The sequence below is a fragment of the Cryptomeria japonica genome, chromosome 6, assembly GCF_030272615.1.
Source record: "Cryptomeria japonica chromosome 6, Sugi_1.0, whole genome shotgun sequence".
Classification (NCBI taxonomy): Eukaryota; Viridiplantae; Streptophyta; class Pinopsida; order Cupressales; family Cupressaceae; genus Cryptomeria; species Cryptomeria japonica.
In genome coordinates this window covers 535,996,580-536,002,221 of record NC_081410.1, presented here as the reverse complement: position 1 = coordinate 536,002,221, position 5,642 = coordinate 535,996,580, and the positions used below count along the sequence as shown (strand labels likewise).

Sequence of the window (5,642 nt, the reverse complement as noted above, 5' to 3'; positions counted from 1 at the left end):
GAAAGATCTCCAAAAACCTCGCAAAAATGGAGAATAATGCATAGTAGCAATTTAATTTGGTAAGTAAGTTTGAATTTTGAAAATGGTATGGAATTTTTTATTTTTTTTATGGACGTTTAGATTTGTTAGCACTAAGAGGTATCCATTTCATCAAATTCATCTGAGGTACGATTCTGGCCTCATCCTTCATGATCTTGGAGACTTGATCCCTGGTGGGTTCATTTGGAGCCACTCAACTTCACGGGTAGACCAAGGACCCATTGACTGGGATAGAATTTTGACAATAACATCAACAGACCAAAATGATAATGTTCTTGCAACAATAAGAATGAATGGTGTGAGCAGCAATTATAAGTTCACTGAGGAAAGCATAGGGAATGTTGCAGCAGCAACAAAGTTTGTGAATGTGAAGAAAGAGTGCATTGCAATAGCAGGTAGTTCTATTCAAAGGAAGAAGACAACAATAACTCTAGATGGATAGAAGAATAGGGAGTTCAATGCAGTTTTAGATAGTTTCAAAAAGTTAGTTATGGGTAAAGCTCCAAATCAAAAGATTTGATTGTAGTTTTTTTTAATCTAAGTTTGAAATATTTTGTAAATCCTATTTTGTAATTAACAAAAGCTAGAAATTTATCTTAGTTCTATCTGAGTGTTGTGTTGGGATAACTACAACCAAAATTAAGATCATTATGGTTTCTAATGATCTATGGGAGCTAGTAATTAGTGGGGAGATTTTTGACACCCTCAATGCTTGATCCCTAAAAGGGGGACAGGGGTCCAAGGAATAGTAGGGAAACAATGGGGGCTGAGCGTCGAGGCTATCTGGCCCCCAAAAGTGAACAAGCAACACCCAACCTCTAGAAAGGGGTATGAGGAAATGAGGAAAAGTTGAAAAAGAAAGGAAAAGAAAGGAAAGAAAAGAAGGGAAATGGGTTTCATCTTTATGTTTTTATAAGAATTCATTCTATTCATTGTCATATATTTGATTTCATTTACAATTTGATTTTAATATTAGATTCATCTTTGGATCAATACCCTCTCAAGGTTGCATAGCATCAATCTTTAAATGTGATAGGTGTTTTGGTTGTAGCTGATTTCTGGAAGATCTGGGATTAGTTATCAACTCTAATAGAAAAATAATATTTGATAAATAATTCATTTTTATCAATTGATATCATAAATAATTTAAAATTTGGATAAAAAAAAATATAATAGATCAGATCAACATTACGCAAAACCAAAAAATATTATACACTCAATTATTTTAGAAAATTTTAAGGTCACCAACAAGTACTCAAAAGTTTGAATATCATGTATAATAGTGAAAGTAAATAGACAAATCAATAGACAAAATGGAGAAATAATAAAATCTCTTGTCACTAACTTACTAATGTTTGTCATATATTGATCATGGTAATTGGTTGCATACTTCCATGTGATTAAAATTGTCAATAATCTTCATGACAATTATAATCTTCATGAAAATTATAAGCTTCAACCTACACTATGATTATCAAGTAATTATTATGATTGATATGATATCCATGAATTCATAGTTTATTTTTTAGAGTGAATAGTTAACAAAATTATAGGCAAGCAATAGACTTTAGGGATGGATGAAACCAAAGAAATGATGAAAAATTATGGAGAGCCAAGCTAAATGTGTGAAAGAGTCATTTGAAAGTAAAATATTATTTATATGAATTAAAATGTGATAAATTTTACCAAAACCAAAATCCTTGTTGATTAATTATCAACCATGTGCAGATTATTATAGTCAAAATAGTTTAGTGTAATTTTTTCATAAATAATAGGAAGATAATTCAACAACCATTAAACTATTTTTTAATAAAACTATCATTTATAAAACTATCATCATTTGACTATCCTTATAATCAATATTTTTAAATTAAAACTAAAATGTTGATTTGAATATATCTTTAATTGACAAATATTTAGTGCTAATTGTTTTTTTTTTCTTTCCTCTCATCTTCTTACTCTTTTCCCAATAATAAGCTATATTAAAATTCATTGCAGTTTTATATATTCATTGCAGTTTTCCTTTTCAATATTTATTTAATATAATTATGAATTCATCTTGAAAAAAAATATATTTATTTATTTTTAATTTTGTTTAAGCTAATTTTAAATCTATAACTATTTTCTGTCAAATTTTAAAATGTTTTTTATTATTTTGCATGCTTCAGGTTCGATCTATGAACTAGAGGGGTCAAACTCATACAAAGAAGTGGGAGAAACAACCTCCAAAAACCAAAAACAAGAAGGAACACTAAATGACATTACACGAGGAAAAAGCCACTACATCCCAAGTGTGAGAACCAAAAAAAATGGTGAAATGCCACAAGAAAACATGAATACCTCTTAACCTGGTTTGAATCCACAACACATTAAAGAGCTTTATTTTAATTTGGCATTACAATGCTTATCCAAATTAAGCTCCTTCTTGATGTGATTATAAATAGCAATCCAAACCACAACCTCATCTCAACCTTTACTTTTCTCCATGGAAGTAGAATCACTCTTTAAAATCTTCCCCTGTAAAAGACAATGTGCACCACCTATCTCCCCAAAGGGAGGCTATACGAATGTAGGGCAAAAGTTTTGCAGATCATTAAGATGTCTATGATCATAGAAATACCATACATAACAACAACACGACCCAACGTGTGATAGTTAAAACAAATCACAAGAAACCCCTCATAGTAAAATATTATTCTCCCAATGACTTAACTTGTTTTTTAATTCTAGTATCAGTAGTTAATTATAAAGTACGAACCGTTTCACATGAACCCTGAACTTAATACGTACGTAATCATCCTAATCTAGTGCGCTGAGTTTTGAGGTAATTACTTCTATGAACGGTGCAATTATCGATGCGCTCCAATTAAGAGACAAACTTACATAAACCTGAGCCGGGTAATGAAATCTTACTTACTCCTTGAGCTTTTTAATTGAAAAACACCAGTTCAAGTCCACTAGGAAATTATTTCATACTCTATTTCTCTCTGGCTAGAAGCGTTCTCTCCTCTACTTAAAAGAAATTCAGAAACCCAACCAGACAGGCAATAACCCTAATTCATCTTGTACTCTTCATCAATCCCATGTTAATGGGCGTGAAGGCGCTGACCTGCCATGTGCCCTCCATAATTTAGTTTGTCGGACTGGCATGCTTTTCAAAAACTTGAATATACTCCCAAGGGACTGGATTTAAAACTGTTTTTGAGTGCACTAGTTCAAAAACTTGAATATCCAGTTGCGTGGTATGGCAGTAAACATAACACAAGAGTAAATGTGAAATATAATTCATATAATTCTCCTAAGTCAACAAATGTTTCATTTCTATCAGAAGACAACTAACACTGCATATGCAGCATTGAATACCCATTAGTAGCAAGAAAAAAGAAAAGAAAACTCTCTTCAGAGGATTTAAAGAGAAGGATAAATAATATAAAAGGGATGTTTATTTACAGGTGGCAGTTGAAGCAACACCCTCATCTAATGGTCTTATAGTTATATAGTAAACTTTTTGTGAGAGGATTCATGAAGGACACTAGAAAACCCTATCATTGTTTCCTCCCCACCTCAGTAATGGGGACAGGGCTGCTATGTCTATTCACATTCATTGTCTTCTTATTAGCCTTACTCAATCTATCAGAATTCAGACAAATTGTTAAAAGCTCATCTAGTTTTACCACAGTATTGCTGTATAATTCTAATACAGACAGTCTCAAATCATCGTTGCCATCATTTCTTCTGAGATCAGATGAGAATACTCATGTGGGTTCTCAAGACAGTCAGATCTTCATCAACTGTAGCTGCCCACAAGAAGTTCAGAACTGCACAGATGGTATGAAGGAGACTGTCACTGCAATAGAATATGATAAGAGCAAAGACATAGAGATTGTCTATGAGTTCAGTATTCTGATTGGAATCCTGAAAGGGCAGATCTGTATGAAAGAAGACATTTCCTTCGTACGATTTATGGAAGCCAATCCACAGCTCATGCAAAAGTAGACGTGAGATTTGTGTTCTGCAATCTGACAAAGGAGGATCAACGAATCCTTGTGCCTCTGGAGATCATGAGCTACAATGATATCATCATACTGAACTGTGAAGAGAACATGGACCAAGGTAAGACTTATACTTATTTCTCCAGTTTGCCAAAGATTGGATTGCAGTATGATTATGTTATGAAGGCAGATGATGACGTTTTCTTTAGGATTGACAAGTTGGCTGAGTCACTGAAGCCTTTGCCAAGGATTGACACTTACTATGGCTTTGTTTTACCATGTGAGAAAGTGGATCCTTTTGACAAGTACATGTCTGGTATGGGATATGCACTTTCATGGGATTTGGTCAAGTGGATTGAGGAGTCTCCTATTGCTAAGAATAATTCAGTGGGGCCAGAGGATCTGATGGTAGGGAGATGGTTAGATGAAGGGAAGAAGGCTAAGAATAGGTTTAACAATAAGCCTGCCATGTATGACTTTCCTTTCTCCAATGCCCCTTGTTCTCATGAATTCATTCCTGAGACCATTGCTGTACATAAGCTCAAGGACAGGGTGAGGTGGTTCACTGTCCTCAATTACTTCAGTTTTTCATCTAAACTCAAGGAATCCAAGCTGTATCATATATACTAGGTTGAGGAGGATGTCTGTGTCGAACTTTTCTCTTTCATTTTTCAAATTTTTTCTTCGTAGAGATTACATAGTTAGAAATTTGATTATTATAGTCTCAAAAAATTAAAAAATCATGGATTGTGTTGTCAATGTAGGGTTCAACAACAGAGTAGTAAGGAGTTCATGCCACTTTTACATGTTGCTATAAAGCTATAAATAATATACTGTATATTTTTTTCTAATAGCTTAGGACTAGAAGAAATAGATCGATTTGTAAGAAAGGAATATTATTGCTCGGAAAAATTCGGTTTGGAAGTTTATAATTTTTGGATCAAATTTTTAATTATTAGTATAAAGTTGAGTTTAATAATTAAGAGATATAAAGTTTGTTTATTTATATAATTTATATTAAAATGAGAAATAGGACCACAGAGAACTATTTGGGGAATAATCAAGGAGGCGGATACTGCAAAATTTGGAGGCGACTGCAGATGTGAAGCATCTGCGATGAGTGACGTGGTCACTTCTGCGATGATGTGGAGGAGATAATCTCCTCCACACGGTTTTCTCTCTCTCTCTTCTTGCTTCATTTTTTGCTTGCTTTTACTCTGGTTATTTCTTTTTGGTGGTTGAGTGTACTTTGTTCGCATTTTCGACCTAACTCTTAAACTCATCCTCCTTGGTCTCTCATGCGACCCGTCTGTGGCTCCCAATGGAGCTAGAATCGGATGGCTGTGCCATTAATAGCTCTAGCCCTGTTGATCAGGCTCATTCAAGCCAGAAAAAACCCTTTGCCGAGATCGTCACTCTGCCCACTAATGGAGTCCACCTTAGTGTGAGATTTCTTAAGATTCCTGGAGGCGAACGATCCAATGAGGAAGGTAAGAGCCCTACCATTCCCTCGAATTCCTTCTGCATTTTGCCAAACGATGAAATGTTGAAAGAAATTGCTTCGGAAAAATCTAGGTTAAGTGACACTGCCATTTTCTTTGCTTGTGTTGA

The 5,642-nt window shown here is 34.1% G+C and overlaps 1 pseudogene; it reads left to right on the top strand.

Annotated features, from left to right (window-relative positions):
- The first annotated feature begins 328 nt into the window (after positions 1–328).
- LOC131069453 (beta-1,3-galactosyltransferase pvg3-like) lies at positions 329–4,661 on the top strand (annotated as a pseudogene).
- Positions 4,662–5,642: the final 981 nt, after the last annotated feature.